The 18,320-nt window shown below is 38.3% G+C and overlaps 1 protein-coding gene and 1 non-coding gene across 2 annotated transcripts in view; one reads left to right on the top strand and one right to left on the bottom strand.

Annotated features, from left to right (window-relative positions):
* The window catches only part of MAN1A1 (mannosidase alpha class 1A member 1), a 169,417-nt gene that overhangs the window by 134,378 nt on the left and 16,719 nt on the right, over positions 1–18,320 (bottom strand). The window lies entirely within an intron of this gene.
* LOC142871222 (U6 spliceosomal RNA) lies at positions 13,770–13,875 on the top strand. The gene has a single exon (XR_012919484.1). It is a non-coding gene; the product is annotated as a U6 spliceosomal RNA (small nuclear RNA).

The raw sequence follows: 18,320 nt of genomic DNA, 5'->3' as shown, positions 1-18,320 counted from the left end.
AAGGGGAAAGATTTCAATTTTTCCCCGTTTAGAATGATATTAGCAGTGGGTTTATCATAGATGGATTTGATAAGTTTAAGGTATGAGCCATCTATGCCTATTTTGTTAAGAGTTTTTATCATAAAGGTGTGTTGGACTTTGTCAAATGCTTTTTCTGCATCTACTGACAGAATCATATGGTATTTGTTTTTGATTTTATTTATGAAGTGAATTGCATTTATAGACTTGTGTATGTTGAACCATCCCTGCATCTCTGGAATGAAGCCCACCTGGTCATGGTGAATTATTTTTTTGATGTGCTGCTGAATTCTATTTACTAAAATTTTATTTGGGATTTTTGCATCTGTATTCATGAGGGATATTGGTCTGTAATTTTCTTTTTTTGTTGTGTCCTTTCCTGGCTTTGGTATCAAGGTGATATTGGCTTCGTAGAATGAGTTAGGAAGGATACCATCCTTCTCAATGGTGTGGAATAGTTTCTGTAGTATAGGTATGAGTTCATCTTTGTATGTTTGGTAGAACTCTGAAGTATAGCCATCTGGCCCAGGACTTTTCCGTTTGGGCAGGTTTTTAATTACTGCTTCAATTTCTGAGCTTGAGATTGGTCTGTTTAGGAATTCTGTTGCCTACTGAGTGATCTTAGGGAGGTTGTATGAATCTAAGAGTTTTTCCATTTCATCTTCGTTCTGTAGTTTTTTGGCATATAGTCTTTTATAATAGTCAATCAAATATAATGTTTTGTATATCTTTGGTATCTGTTGTGATCTCTCCTTTTTCATTTCTTACTGAGTTTATTACAGTTGATGCCCGCTATCTCCTCTCCTATTCAACATAGTGCTTGAAGTCCTAGCGATAGCAATCAGGCAGGAGAGGGGTATTAAGGGCATTCAAGTGGGGGCAGATGAAATCAAATTCTCGCTCTTAGCCGATGATATGATATTATACCTAGAAAACCCTATGGGCTCTTCCAAGAGACTCCTAGACTTGATAACCAAATTTGGTAAAGTTTCAGGTTATAAAATCATGATACACAAGTCAGAAGCATTCATATATGCCAAGAACCATCAAGCAGAAACTCAAACCAAAAATGCAATACCCTTTACTATAGCCCCAAAGAAAATTAAATATCTAGGAGTATACTTAACGAAAGATACAAAAGATTTATACAAGGAGAACTATGAAACACTAAAAAAAGAAATTGCAGAAGATTTAAACAGATGGAAAAATCTACCTTGTTCATGGATTGGTAGAATCAATATAGTTAAAATGTCAACATTACCTAAAGTGATCTACAGAATCAATGCAATCCCCATCAAAATACCATCAGCATTCTTTACAGATCTAGAAAAAATAATTCTTCACTTCGTATGGAACCAGAAAAAAACTCGTATAGCCAAAGCAATCTTAAATAAAAAGAACAAACTGGGAGGCATCAGTCTTCCTGACTTCAAGCTGTACTATAAAGCAATAATAGTTAAATCATCCCGGTACTGGCACAAGAACAGAAGCATAGATATCTGGAATAGATCTAAGATACCAGAGATGAAACCATCAGTATATGGCAATCTAATCTTTGACAAAGCTGACAAAAATATACATTGGGGAAAAGAATCTCTCTTCAATAAGTGGTGCTGGGAAAACTGATTAGCTACATGCAGAAGAGCGAATCAGGATCCCAACCTCTCACCTCTCACAAAAATTCACTCAAGATGGATAACAGACTTAAACTTAAGACATGAAACCTTAAGAATCCTAGAAGAAGATGTTGGGAAAACCCTATCAGACATTGGCCTAGGCAAAGAATTTTTGAGGAAGACCCCCAAGGCAATCACTGCAGCATCAAAAATAAACAAATGGGATCTGATCAAATTAAAAAGTTTCTGCACAGCCAAGGAAACCATCAGTAGAGCAAATAGACAACCCACAGAGTGGGAGAAAATATTTGCTCTCTACACCTCTGATAAAGGTCTAATAACAAGAATCTATCTAGAACTTAAAAGAATTAACAAGAAAAAAAATCAAACAATCCCATCAAGAAATGGGCGACAGAAATGAAAAGAAACTTCTCCAAAGAAGAGAGAATAATGGCATGCAAACATATAAAAATGCTCAACTTCTCTAATTATTAGCGAAATGCAAATCAAAACCACAATGAGATACCACCTAACCCCAGTAAGAATGGCCTATATCAAGAAACCTCAAAACAACAAAATGCTGGTGAGGATGCGGAGAGACAGGAACACTCCTACACTGCTGGTGGGACTGCAAATTAGTGCAACCTTTGTGGAAAAGAATTTGGAGATACCTCAAACAGCTAGAAACAGAAATACCATTCGACCCTGCAATAGCATTCTTGGGCATCTACCCAAAAGAGCATAAGACATTCTATTATAAAGACATCTGCACCCAAATGTTTATAGCAGCATAATTCACTATTGCACGGTCATGGAAACAACCCAAGTGCCCATCAATTCATGAGTGGACAATTAAAATGTGGTATATGCTCACAATGGAATATTACTCAATCCTAAGAAATGACTGTGAGCTAGCACTGTTTATGCTATCCTGGATTAAGCTTAAGCCCGTTATCCAAAGTGAGGCGACACAAGACATGGAAAATGTCTACCCCACATTTACTCGCCATCAAATTGGTACTGACTGATTAAAACTATGGTTTTCAAATGGTGGCAATGCTCACCAGGGATTCGGGGGGGAGGGAGGACCCAATCTTAGGGATGTGGCGAGCACTTTGGAGGGGAAGGGCATAACTCTAACCCTTCTTAGGGAGAGCCAAAGATATACAATGTAACCAAAATGTCAAAAAAAAAAAACAAAAACCAAAAAAACTTTTTATTGGGCAGTGGGCAGGCGGGAGGGGGGAGGAGGAAAGGGGTGTATGCTTTCATAATGTGTTTGGTGCACACCACCGGGGGATTGGACACATGGGGGGGGCAGGGGCAATATTTGTAACCCTAACAATATTTGTACCTCCATAATATGATGAAATAAAAGGAAAAAAAAGAATTTTAGAAAGCATTATTCTGATCTACAAACGAAACTGTAGGAGCTGTCATCATTTTGAGTTACGTAGTTAGATGCCGTCAAGGAGGACGTGAATTAACTTTGTCAAACAGCTACCACACTGCACCTGGAGGGGACCTTGATACAATTTATCACACTTAATCCTTACAACACCCCTCTGGGGTGTTATTATCCCCATTTTCCAGATGAGGAAGCTGAGGCCCAGTGAAGTGCAGAGATGAGCAAGGCTGTGAACTCTCTCATTTTGATTCTCTCCACTACACCACATACAAGAGCCCTCACGCATTTTTTTGTTGCTTGCAAACCCTAGATAGTCAGCTGTGGCCTCTGAGTTTTCCTGTTGTTCCAGATGGAAGGCAGCCCTTTCTGGGGTCCAAGAAACCACGGCCAGGCCAGGCAGAAAATAACACACCACACTGGGCTTGAGAGCTGGCTCAAAGAAAGAATGTCACAACACCGTCTTTCCTTGCCTGCCTTATATCCTTCAACTCCCACAACCTTCCCTCCCCATCAGCTCTCTGCTCCTGCCCTACACCCAACTTCTCTACTCCTGTCCCTGAATACTCCTTGGGCAGCCAAGACGGTTCTGCCCTACCCAACCTTCTGTTACTAGATTTACAGGAAACTATGGACCCCTCTCTGCCATGCCAAGCTGCTGACTATACCGGCACTGGTTCTCTTCAGCTGCAGTGTTTTCTGAGGTTTACCACCACCACGGTGGCTAACCCGCTTTCCTTTCCTTTCTCCACAACTCTGCTTCTTTCTTGCGGCCATGTATGCAAGTTGTTTGTTACCAGCTACTTGAGGCTGCCTCTAACCACTGAGTGGATATGTATGTGTGCGAATTTTCTTCAGATTTAGATGTCCTAAATTCTCCCGCAGCCAGTTTTAATATACGTTTTAAAAAAGACGGCAGGAGATATATACAGAAGGAGTAATCATTTAATGCTACTGCATGGCCTCTAATGGGCCACTGAGCATCAATTCCCCGGTGGAAAAAAGAATGGTTAGCAATGGCAATTTTTTTCAGCAAAAGAGTCAGAATGCCTGATAAAGCCAGTTTTAAAAAATGAGAATTCTAGTAATAACTACTTGTAGAAGACAGATTGTTCTGTTTCTAAGAAGCATCTCATTCTCCTAAGAAAAATCCAGTGTCTCTAATTCTACCTCAAAAAGTTGGATCTTATGCATTTAATGGTTCTCTTTATGGCCAAATTCTGACATTATTTTATAAACTTTTTTTGCTGTTACTAAACGGAAGAGGGTACAGGGTAAAAAAAAAACAAAAAATGGAAAAGAAACACTGAGTAAGATATAAGTACATTTCTCTAAAATATTCTAAGAATTAGCAATTTAGCATTCCAAAAGTTAGAGGTTAAAAAAGGGCCTGTTCATACATGAATATCTAGTATATCTTTTTTGGAAAGCAGCACTATTGCTGAGAACATTTTCTTTACATAGAACAGTTTGGCATCAGCTGAGGGTCTATCACTTGCAGTTATTTCCTCATCAAAAATATATGTCTTGTGGTTAATGACTATGGTCTCTTTAGGCAGAAGCTGTCACGGGAAGTTCATAAGTTGTCACTTCATTCAGAAGTTGTCACTCTGCACTCAAAAGTTCAACCTTAGGGTTTTGGTCTGTTTACTTGGCTGATTTTTAATTAACACTAAAACTGTATTCATTAGATTAGTGCAGCTGGGACCCATGTGGTCAATGTGAGGCCAGCAAGTGGACAGTTGCAGGCCTGTGATGACAACTGATCCAGTGGGCCTTGCTCAACTTGGGAGGCATCAGCAACCATAGATCTTTTTTGGTGATTAACAGGAAAAGGACTCTTTTGCTGGGGTATCATGATGCTCCCCTCATATTCTAAGATCTAAAAAACTACTCCATAAAAAACAAATACTGTTCTGATGTAGCATCTTATCTCAAAAAGTGTTTTTTAAATTAGTTTTAATATTTGTAATAAAAAGAAAAGCCCAAACATTCTTTTAACTCATGCATACCATTCTATAACTTCAAATTTTCACTCCATTTATCTTTTTGCAGTAGTGACACAATGGTTTTTTGAAATTGAAATATGCTATCTTGATTTATTTTTTTTTATCTTACATAAATTTTAGACTTTCTTTTCTATTACAAGGGTACAAACATTTTGGTTATATGAATTGCTTTTGTATAGTTTGAGTCAAAGTTATAAGTCTGTCCATCACCCAGACAGTGTGCACTGTACCTGTTAGGTGTGAATTTACCCATCCCCTCCTCCCCCTACCTTCTACTTGATTTCCATTGAATTTTACTTCCATATGTGCCCATGAGTGTTGATCTATTAGTTCCAATTTAATAGTGAGTACCTGTGGTGTTTGTTTTTCCATTCTTGCAATATTTCACTTCTTTTAAGTGAAATATTGCAAATATTTCACTTAGATTTCCAGGTTCCATCTAGGTTGTTACAAAAGGTATTAGAGTTTACCATTTTTTACGACTGAGTAGTACTCCCTGGTATACATATACCACATATTATTAATCCACTCATGTACTGATGGGCACTTGAGTTGATTCAAACATCACATATTATGAGAAAATTCATTGTTTGAAAACAACTTCTGAATGCTTACCCTTCAAGTTATCCATCATTAATAAATAAGTGGAATATCCATTGTCATCCTAGAATCCATGATCTTAAGATTCTGAAAGTAATCCTTTTGGATAATGCAGAAAACAGTTTTAAAAATTATCTGGGTATAACAATAACAAAAACAAAAATAAGGTATTTTGAATATTATTATAATATTCAATAATATTATATTATTGAATATTTATTGAATAAATTTATGAAATTTAATATCTATGTACTACTACCTGAAAAGCTGATTCATAGGTATAGTCTTGGAGTAGCAACTAGTGGTTTCTACAAGACTTAAAATCCATAATTGTTAAGTCCCAAAAAAGTATTTTCTTATCTTCCTTGTAACAGAAATAGTGAGCATTTATTGAACACTCATAGTCAGAAAGCATATAAAGCATTGACATATCTTCTCATTCCTTACAACAACGCTGCAAGAAAGGCAGTCTCCCCATTGAGAGTCCCTCTGCACAGATGAAGAAATCAAGAGGTTAAGTAATTTTCCCAAGATCAGACTTCTAGTAAGTGGTGGAAGTTGGCTCTGAATTTAGGTTGACTCCAAAGCCTGATATATTGTCCTGTACATTGTCCTGAGTCAAACATGTGACCCATGCAATCTAGGGGAAACCTTCCTTCCAAATAAATTTCCAAAGTGTCTCATGTGTTGTTGGTATACATTTCTAATACCTAATTTACTAGTGTAATAATAAATAATTATTCTGGGAAAGTTAACTTTTAAGAGTGAGACTTTGAGAAATATGACATGCAAAACCAACTTCCATTCTTCCTTCTTTTGAAAGCCTTGCAGATATATGGAGAAATGTTAAACACATTGGTAGATTAAAGGACTGAAAATGAGAATTACCTCTTGCTTCCAGTGCCCTGTAAGGAAAAAGCTGCTTTGCATATGTTGAAAAAGAACTTTGCTTTACATTCACTTTAACAGCTAAAAGTTTCTTCCTTTGAAAGATATTTGTTCCTCTCATTTGGGTATCCTACAGTTATCCATTATGTTTACTCTTGGTTTTACTGTAGATGGTATTTCATCACCAAGAGAACAACCTAATAATTTCATTTTGTGGCTACTGAAAAAAGACATATTGCTCAATATGCTAGTTTAAATGTCAATAGCACTCTAAAAATTACCCTAATTGACAACATCAGATTTCTTATTAAATATATGAGAAAAAAGTTAGAGATACTATGTTTCAAAGCTCTCTCTACTGTAGTTCCATTTAAACTTCTATGCTACTACAATTATGACTAAAAATGGCAAATATTAATTTTGGACCATATACAATATAGTGCCCTCTTTAAGGCATGCACTAATATCTAATATGCCTGTAGCATTACTACCCTATAAACCATATTTCCTATGGACTGAAGATCATCTGAGATGTTCTGTAAGTGATAGCAAGTATTTCCTAAGCCTGAAAATACATTTTTCTAACCATTCTGGTAAAGCTTTAAAATCAGATAAAGCCTGATTTTTTTTTTCAAATGGTAAAAAAAGATAATCATCATTCATTCTACTGTTGCTGGATGGCAAGTGCCCAGCATTAAATATACGCCAGATTCAGCGACCTGTTAAAATAGACTGCATTACTTAGTGCTAGCTTTGAGTGCAATGACTTCCCATTTTGTTCAGCTATTTTATGGCTTAAAATCAGGCAAAGACCTCCATAAATTTAAGAAGAAAAAGAAATGCCAAGTTTGTCAGCAGAGGTCAAATTACTTTATAATTCAAAAAGACTTCACAAAGCTGCAAAACAATAATACAAACAGAAAAATATGAATATGTATTCTACCTATTGCAGATACCATAGATTGATTCACCCCACACCCAAATCTTTTTTCCCTTGCTTGACCCTGGACAGAAGCTGTAAAAGCCAAACGTGTACTTTCTCAGCCTCTCCATAGCTAGAAATAGCTATGTGACAAAGTTCCAGCCACTGAGACACCTGTCAAGGTCTCTGGGTATCTTTGCTTTCCCTCTTCCTCCTGCTTTGAACAAAGGTGTGGCACATGTAGATGTGCTATCGCAGTGGCTGTTCTGCTGCCATGAGTTAGAGCCAGGAGAACTACAGTAACATTTTCCCTTAAGAAGGAGCCAGCCATGTAATATAACAGCCAGTTATTTTTAAAGTTCAAACTAAAGTGATTTTATTACTAATGGATCTACCACCAATTGCTAAAGAATTTAACACTTATGTAGTTATCCTTTGGTTGTCTTTTTGAAACTTAAGTGATCAACTCAAAGATGGACTTTACACCATACCCTTAATTTGGGCAAATATTAAACAGAAGTTTTCCTCTGCAGTATTTCTTTTCGTATCATTTAGTAACTGAAACTACTCTAAAGGTTTGACAATTGATGGCAGTGTAATAATAAATAATACGATTTACAAAAGAAATCATGGTAGCTATGTCCTCTGATCAATTTTTAAACGACTGATGTGTGGGATTGAGAGGGAGGCAAAAATAGTAAAAAAAAGGTGTGCAGTCAAGATTCCTGGATTCACTCAGAAAATAGTAACATCATGGAATAATCTGAGTAGCTTTCCCCCACTTTGTTTGAAAAAAGTAAAATAATTATTCAAAATGAAATAAATTATTCAAGAAAATACTGTTATCAAACAAGATAATATTTTTGGATAAAAACCTTGAATATTAAGATATCTTCTATAATATAATTTATCTACAGCACTAGTAAAAACTGAATTACCCCAATAATTGCATCCCATTTCAGTAACTATATTAAACAGTTTTCGGTTCTTGAAAAGGGCTCGAGTTACAAAAATTTTTTTTAAATAGTAAAACTGATAACTCTAGTTGAAATGTTTCATTTTTATTTAATGTTTAGACTATCATAGCTAAGTTACAATTTCTCTTTCTCAAATGCAAAATTTCTCACCTTCAAATATGTATGTATGTATACATGTATATGTGAAAGAATACAACTTTCCCCCCAAAGTTTTATTATAACTAAACCATATCTTATTTAAAACAGGTCAGTATACTTGTGATCTTCCACTGTCAATTTCCATATAAACTGACTGTCTATGTGTTTTCTTTTCATTGTTTGAACAATATTAGAATTCCATATCCTTCATTTCTGGAGACAAGACTGTTGCTCCAAATAGCGAAGTATGACCTTCTACCATTGACAGAAAATATCTTCCCAGCACTGAATATAAAATACTGTCCTTGGCTTAGGACTCTTCTAACTTGATTTAAATGACCCTTGTTTAAAATGCTCCTCCAAACCAGGAGAATATTTTACTTTCTACCAGGGTACTCTGTCAGGATTTATAAGGGATCTGTTCCTCCTGCCTATTTCCATGGACCTATCTCAAGAAGTCACCTTCCCAGCAACTAACTACTCACCTTTGAATTTTTTTTTTTGAGACAGAGTCTCACTTTGTTGCTCAGGCTAGAGTGCCGTGGTGTCAGCCTAGCTCACAGCAACCTCAAACTCCTGGGCTCAAGCAATCCTCCTGCCTCAGCCTTCCGAGTAGCTGGGACTACAGGCATGTGCCACCATGCCTGGCTAATTATATATATATATATATATATATATATATATATATATATATATATATATATATATATATATTAGCCGGCCAATTAATTTCTTTCTATTTATAGTAGAGATGGGGTCTCGCTCTTGCTCAGGCTGGTTTCGAACTCCTGACCCTGAGCAATCCGCCTGCCTCGGCCTCCCAGAGTGCTAGCATTACAGGCGTGAGCCACCGTGCCTGGCCTCACCTTTGAATTTTAATAACAACTGAAGTCCTAAAATCTAATGGATCAAACACACGGTCCGAAAGTGTTTACACTGGACAATGGTAAGGATGTTCCAGGGGCCTTAGCCCTCCATAGCACTAGCCAGCTCCTACAGAGCTCGCAGAAGGAAGCAGACCATACCTCTGTCAGCCAGGCAGAAAGCAAATTCTCCAAGAGATTCAGCTGGGCAGCAGCATGGATGAATCTGTTCTAGCACTGGATTCTCCAGATCAAATCCCAGTCCCACTTTTTCCTTTGCGCCAGCCTGAACCATTCATTCCTTCCACAAACATCTTCTTAGCACCTATAGCTACAGCTATATTCTACATCAAATTTTCCTCCCCAAGGGGCTTACCAGTGCACAGGTGATGTCCATGTGATGATCTTATCAATGCTACAACATTAACAATGCTGTCATTCTGGTTCTACTTCTAGTTTTTCCCCCCCTGACTTGACCTTCTTGGGTACTGAGTCCTGCTCAGCTCAGACCCATGACTACTATGATATTCCTTGCTGCTATTCGTTGGAATCCAGACTCACATCTCAATTCTATTATCAGGACTAATGGTAACCATCTCCTGTAAAGGAACTGTCTTTGTAGTATGATCTCTAGCCTTTGGGCCCCCCTCATTACTGGCCCAGACTCTCACAATAAAATGTCATTATGTACACTTAAACAAGGCAAGAAACAGTCCTGTGATTTTTGCCACTGAGCCAATTCTGCTTAAAGAAGTTCTTTCTATAGTATAACATATGTAAATGATGATTCACTGTAATCTAAGTCTCCCTTCCCCAGATCAACTAATTCTTGATGGAGAAACTTAAGCATTTTCCCATATTTTCACATATAAAACTGTTAAGCTGTTAAGAGTTTTTCCAAAATGTCTTCAACACAAGGCTCTGAATTATGAAGTGGCAAACAAAGATTTGGGTAACAAGTCATTTCAAAATTGAAGGAAAGCCTCAACTAGTTTTCAACTGTTGTGTAGTTTGATCTTTGAAGTGGGTCCACGCTCAAGCACGCATCTGAGTCCATAGCCAGGTGGTGGCTGCCAGAAGGGGTTCTCCACTCTCATAGCCTGACATCACAGGAAACCAGGTCCACCTTGCCCAAACCCTTGAAAGATGCCAATTACATTTAAAGTTGATTCCTCTGGATCACAAAATCTGTGAAGTAGTTATCACTGTTCCACCACTTTAGAAAGTGTGACAAAAACAAACTTGTAAAGTTTAACAAAAGATCATATTATAAAACACAGTTCTGTTGTAAACTGCTCTTTCCAGTTTCTAGCCCTGATTTAAAAATATGGCAGACATGATCTGAATCAAAAATGTTTGGTTTCTTCCTTTTAAATGTAGTGCCAGGGTATATCCCGTTATGCCTATAGATTCAACGTTGTAACATAATGATCCAAAAAGGACTGAGTGGATATCATCCTCACTGCAATTAACACTTTCCTTTTGCCAATATTTACGTAAGCCAAGAATTTGTTAAATACCATGAGACAAACGCATTTCTAATCTGATCACGATCTCATACACTTCACCAATACTTAGCAACTGTATTGTGTAATCATGTACTCAATTATTAATAGCAAGTAGTTTTGAGCACCTAAATGATGCCCAACAGGTCAGTGCTCTGCTTAATAATATAGAGCTGTGGATTGTTTTGTTTGTGTCTTGTGGTTCTCAGTTTCTCCAAGTAGGTAATAGAGTGGAAAGTATGGGAATGTGCCAGATTCTTTACTCTCCTTGGATGTCAGTCTCATCAGCTCTCTGCACCCCATGGCAATCCAGATGTTACTGACTAACCAACGATCAAAGGACAAACTCTGTGAGCACAAGAATGAATAAATGGAGTTTGGGATAATTTTACATGATATATTCTTATATCTAAGTCTTGAATAGACAACTCAAATAGCTAAAATTTAAGTGCAGTTGACCCTTGAACAACACGAGTTTGAATTGTGCAGGTCCACTTATATATATGGATTTTCTTCTGCCTTTGCCACCCCTGAAAAAGACTGATCTCTGGTCTTCCTCCTTCTCCTCAGCCTATTCAATATGAAGATGATGAGGATGAAGATTTTTATGATGATCCACTTCCACTTAGTGAACAGTAATACATTTTTTTCCCTTTTTTTTTTTTAATCAGCAGGGTCTTGCTCTATTGCCCAGGCTGCAGTGCAGTGGCACAATCATAGCTCACTGCAGGCTTGAACTCCTGGGCTCAGGTGATTCTCCCACCTCAGCTTCCTCAGTAGTTGGGATTACAGGTAACGTGCCACCACGCCCAGCTAATATTTTTAACTTTTTTTTTTTTTTAGAGATGGGCTCTCGCCATCCAAGCAAGTCTTAACTCCTGGCCTCAAGTAATCCTCCTACCTTGGCCTCCCAAAGTGTCAGAATTATAGGCACAAGCCACTTTGCCTGGCTCTGTATTCCAGAAAATCATTCCTTATGATTTTCTTAATAACATTTTCTTTTCTCTAGCTTACTTTATTGTAAAAATACGTATGTAATACTTATAATATAGAAAATACGTGTTAATTGACTGTGTATGTTATCAGCAAGGCTTCCAGGCAACAGTAGGTTATTAGTAATTAAGTTTTTGGGAAGTCAAAAATTATATGCAGATTTTTGACTGGGGGGAGGAGGTTGGTTGGTGCCACAGCCCCTGCATTTTTCAAAGGTCAACTGTAATTTCTTTCCTTATAATCTCCAGAAGAAAGCTCACTGGAATATTAGAAATTAAGAAAATTAGAAATTCCACTCAATGTTCACAGGAAGACTATTTCTTACCCTTAATTATGTATTCTATAGGTTAAATACACTCTTTTCCTGTTTTATCTGTGCTACATATAAAAACAGACAAGTAGATAAAAAGTTTTTTGTTTTTTTTTTTAATCACTGGAAAAAGTTTTTTCTCCTTTTAATTTTATTGTAGAACTCAGAGCCCTCTAGTTTCGGTTATGAATATCCTCAGTGTTAAAAGTCACTAATGATATATGAATATTTTATTTGCAAATGAAGTTGTTACTAAAATCATTAAAGGCCACTGGTTTAGAATAGGTTTCTTAACCTTGGCACTGTTGACATTTAGGTTGGATAATTCTTTGTTGTGCATGGTAGGATGCTTAGCAGCATCCCTGGCCTCTATACACTAGTTGCCCATGTCCCACCCCTCCAGATGGGACAACCATAATCTCCAGACATTGTCAAACATACCCTGGGGGGCAAAATGGCCTAGTTGAGAAGCAACGGTCACTTACATAGCACTATGTACTAGTCACTATTCTAAGCACTTTACATGTATTAATATATTTGATTTAATCCTTAAATAATAACTCTACAAAGTGAGGTCCACAGAACATTTACAGATGAGAATACTGAGGTACAAAGAGGTTGAGTCACTTGCCAAAGGTCACTGGACACATGTTGCAGGAGGGAAATCACATCCCGGGAGTCTGCCTCCACAGTCTGTGCTCCTAACTTCTACACTATACCTGCTAACATGTAGGGAGAATAAACACAAATCAGAAGTATTTTTCATTCAAGATTTTTAACAGTCTTATAACATTGGGCACTTTGCCCCTGCTGAACTTAGAATACTCATTTTAAAAATAAGAACAATAATGGAATTAAAATAAGATACTTTATCACAGGACTTCAACAAAAGTGCTAAAAATAATAAAATATTCTTCCTATTTATCAATATTCCTTACATGTTGGGCATGTTGTGTGGTATGTTTTCTTCTTTGCTTTCCTTCCCAAAGGAAGGAATATACAAAGGAATATACTGTGCTACTATAAACCTAGCTTCTTTTGATCTGGGTTACTCCTACCAATAACTTAAGGCACAAAAAAAAAATCTCTTGGGTAACCGTTTCTGCTTGTTGAACACAAATCACAGCAACAGGCCACATAATTCATACAATGGCTGTTGAGTAGCTCTATGTATGCAAGTGACTGTGCTTGGCTTCACATACCGTATACATACATAAGACCCAAAAGTGGCAAGTAGAACAAATGCTCCCTCCCCAAATGTCCATGCCCTAACCCCTGGATCAATGAATATGTTATCTTACATGGAAATATAGACTTGGTAGATATAATGAAAATTACTTAAGGTTAATTAAGATGATTAAAACAGATCATCCTAGATTATCCAGGTGGGCCCAATCTAATCAAGTGAGCCCTTAAATGCAGAGAACATTCTTCCGCTCGGTACAGGAGAAATGCAGCAGGAGAGAAAGCGAGACCGAGTTGAACAGGACTTGATGGGATGTTGCTGGTTTGAAAAGGGAGGGGCATGCTCCACTCAGCAGCACTTATATGAAAACTAGAAAGACACAGTGAAGATTAGCCGGCCCCTGCACAAGGATGACACACAAATTTATGAAGTGTTTCAGATTTTTAAGAGGGTCGTACAACATGGTGACATGGGGACTATACTTAATAATAATGTATTGTATCCTTGAAAATTGCTAAGAGTAAATTTTAAGTGTCCTTACCACACACACACACACACACACACACACACACACACACACGATAAGCATGTGAGGTGATGGATATGTTAATTAGCTGGAGTTAGCCATTCCACAATGGATACATATTTCAAAACACCATGATGTTCGCCATAAATATACACAATTTTTATTTGTCTGGATGACTGAAGGAATGAAAATAAAATGGAGGGGGCAATGGTGACAGGAATGTAGGTGGCCTTAAGGAGCTGAGAGTCTCTTGGCTGATAGCCAGCAAAGAAATGGGACCACAGTCCTACAGGTGCGAGGAACTCGATTTTGCTAACAACCTGAATGAGTTAGTGAGCAGATTCTCCCCCAACCCCCAGAGCCTCCAGTTAAGAGCTGGGGCCAGCTGACATCTCGTTTTTGGCCTTAAGAGCCTGAATGCAGAGAAACCCAATAAGCCCACTCTGACTCTGACCTGCAGAACTGTGAGATATCAATTTGTATTGTTTTAAGCCACTATGTATGTGATGATTTGTTACAGCAGTGAAAGAAAACACCACACAACATGCCCAAGACAAGGCAGAACAGTAATGTACTCACTGCCATACCATGAATTACCAAGTAGGAGAAAGAGGTTTAGACACTTTGCCTTTCAAACCCCCAAATTATTTCCTTAAATAATCAATATCTGCATAGGTATCTTAACAAACAAATAGATTTGCATCCATTCACTCACTGGCTCCTAACAAAAACCATGAAAGGTAAGCATTAGAATCACTTACACAGATGAAAGCCAGAGGCTCGAAGGCTTTGTGTGCGTACACAGGACACAGGGCCAGACTGTTAATAAAGTGACAAAGCCATGCGCTCTTTCATCTTGTTGCCTTTTCATGTGCTGCCTTTGACAGTAAGACTGTAATAAATATAGTGATTTAAGCAAAGCCAGTCATAAAAAGAGAGACAGAGAAATGGTTTTCTGATATCAGGGGAAAAGAACAGGTAAGAATTTGTGGAACAGATTAAGATTTAAATCAGGTCTTGATGGACAGGTAAGGTTTTAAAAGATAAATGGTAAGATCCAATTATTTTGTAAATTTGGAATCAAATGTGTGTGTGTGTGTGTGTGTGTGTGTGTGTGTGTGTGTGAGCGCGCGCGCGCGCATGTTTGAATCAGTCATCATGAAAGTTAAGTGCCCGGACTTCATCACCTTATGAAGAAGCGATACGACAGGCTGTTAAAAGGTGACTGTCTCAGGGCAGGTAAGTTTGTTTCATGAACTGAAAATTTGCAAGCCTGTCTGTGTAACAATTAATGGAACAACATAAAGATGCTAATGCTGGTGAACTGTCATCTCAGCAAGGCAAAATTTTCCATAGTGAATACATAACAGAACACCAAATAATTTGCCCCTGACAAGCAGGCCTATGACAGAGATATTTCCGATAAGACAAATACAGCAAACAGATGCCTGGATGCAGTAGAGATGCTGGAAGACCTCTGTGCAGCCAGGCAGCGCTCTCCTTTCTGTCACTTAGGAGGCTCTGTGCCACAACTACATCTGAACTACGAATCAATACTCCGCCCCCTGGCCATAGCTGATTAGACACTGAACTAAAGCTGGGTCAGATTTTCCATTCTGAGAATTTGGAATTGAGCCTTGGAGATGCTTATTATTAATAGAAACTCTATTAGTACTTAAACTCACTGGCCATGTACACGAGGGGACTGATTCAGAGAGAGCTCGTCTTCAGAGGAAATAAAGCAGATATGTCTAGAGACAAAAGACAAAATAGCCCAGGAAAAGAAATGAGGAATAGCGGTCTCAAATCCTGGTACCTTCCAGATGTGTAACTCCAAGCCCTGTGAGGTCTTACTGCACTTCTTAACCTAAGATCCATGAGATATCCCCTTTTATCTTATAATAAATATCTCCCCAGACCCTGCCTCTTTAACCTAAATTGGACGGATTTACATTCTTACAAACAAATGAACCCTTTATCAGATTCTCAAAAAAAAAGCACTTGGGGACCATGTGTCCTCCCTCTGTTCCAAACACCTATGAAAACCCCAAGGTTAGGTCAATCTACTTGTCTGCCTTCGCCAAATATGGCAGAGTGGATGAATCCTGCTAAGGAAAAATCAAGCTAGTGAACACAGGGGCCAGCACAAGCCCATGGCTGCCAGCCCCAACCACATGCTCAGCAGTGCCCAGCAAGCCTTCTGAGTCTACTCAGTCTTCCTATTGCCCCTTGTCACCTTGCAGCTACCACCCCAGCTCTGCAGTCCTGTCCACAGTGACCTTCCTGGAAAAGTAGTCCGTGCACATCCTTAGCACCACTGCAATATGGCTTCCACCCCAAATACCTCAGAATCTGCCCCAGTAGGGGGTCACCTTCAACCTGTCTAGGGCTCTTAGACAGGAGAGCCCCTGTGATTACTGTCACATCCATACAAAACTCAAGTCAGTAACAACACATTCCTTTGACTCATAGAATCTTTCTTGGTGATATACCTCCCCATGAATTTAAAATTCAAATTTCCTTTGTGTTAATATGGTCATACTTTATGGAACCTCTAGCTTAAAAATTAAATACTTGTAAGATTATATATTCTAAGATTTAAGAGTCAGAGTTGCCCCAAAACTAGAGAGAGAAAAGGAAGCAAATTTAGGTGTTGTTTCTTTCAAGTAACTATGTCTTTCCCTTCATTTTGATTTAAACAACCTTCCAGAACTCCAAATTACTTTCATTAATGCTTAAGGCATTATTTTAGGTAATTATATACACACACATAACCATGTATATAGTGTGCATATACATATCATTAAGGTGATATACACATACCTGAACACATACTAGTAAACACAATGCTTAATGTTGAGCACAATATTACTCTTAAGAGAGGCTTTTCCAAACAAACTGAGCATGAGTTTTGCTTTCAGAATTAAAGTGTGCTGTTTGCCACAACCTGGGACAGAAATCGTGCCAACCCTCACTCCTGCCTCCCTCCACTTCCTTCTCAGGCACAGGAGTGGCTGTGACAGGAGTCCCGGTTATCTAAGGAGGGTAAGATCCTCACCAAGGCGAACCCAGCTGCAGTGAGTGAAGGGGAAGAGGCCCTGAGCGAGGGCCAGACAGACCCTAGTTCAGATCTCCAGTGAGGCACACAGGCGCTGTGCAATGCTGGGCAATTTTCTTGACCTTTCTCAGCCTCAATTTCCTATGTGTAAAATGAGGAAGATAATACTGAACATGCACGGCTGTTCTGAGAATTAAATGAGAATATGCATATAAAGTGGTTACCAAAGTGCCTCACAAAAAGGAAACACTCAACAAATCATATGCTGCAGGTACATGCACACTTCTTACCATGCTAGAATTAAAATTGCAGATAAAGGAGACAAAATCCAAGATGAGATCTTAAAAATCTAGTTACTGGCTACTTTAATTATATATGACATAATTGGTAATATGAAATCAATTAAGGAGACACTCTCAGAACAAGAATAACAACAAACTCATTCTATGAGGAGAAAGAGGGAACATACTGTAGAGTTTAACCAAGAAGCTTCACTTTTTATTAGCTGTGGGGTCTTAACTGTTGCCCCTGTTTTAAACCTAGAGAAAAAGACAAAATTATCATTCTTATTGTTGTTGTTATTCATAAAGCAAATATACTTTACAGATAGCTGAGATTTAACAGTCAATTAAGGAATACAATTCTTATTTTACATATTAAGCCAAAATTTTGCTTAAAAGAGAAAATCTAACTTGGGGTCTTGTTATATAACAATGGAAGAGTCTGGGGTGCATTATATACAACAGACACTCTCTTTTATGGCCACTAATGTGTTCTGTGTCCCCTGGGGTTTATGAAGGCAGGGCACTCCAGAGTGAAGTACAGGAGCAGTGATCTCACCTTGAGGTAGAGGAAGAAACTTCCCTCCCTGCCACTTTGGTTTCCCACCTCCAAATCAGGCCCTGAAAGTGCTGTCTGCAAAAATTCTCCAGTGATCTGGAAAACACTAACACCACCACGGTGATGCATGAGGTTTCAGATCAATCAAAGGCATTACTTCCTGAGACAGCTTTCGAGCAATTCTACCGAGACCCGAAGGTCCACAAATATGCTAACCAATCCTGTAACTAGACAGCTTTCTCCCTTGGGAATTCTAAAAGGTATGAGCAAGTGCCCAGCAGGTCAGAAAAAGGTGATCTGATTGTGCACCAGTGGTAATGTCTGGAATTCAAGGTTCCAGGAAGAGAGAGTGCCGCTCAGTCCCTGCTGACAACCATGGTCAACTCTTGATTATTGAGGTGACTAGTCATCTGGCATGTGTAATATATATATAATACCACTTCTGCTACTCTTCTGCCACCTGTCT

Source organism: Microcebus murinus, chromosome 5 (genome assembly GCF_040939455.1).
Source record: "Microcebus murinus isolate Inina chromosome 5, M.murinus_Inina_mat1.0, whole genome shotgun sequence".
In the NCBI taxonomy this organism is placed as follows: Eukaryota; Metazoa; Chordata; class Mammalia; order Primates; family Cheirogaleidae; genus Microcebus; species Microcebus murinus.
Note: the sequence above shows the minus strand (reverse complement) of the source record. Positions and strands in the feature narration are given on the sequence as shown.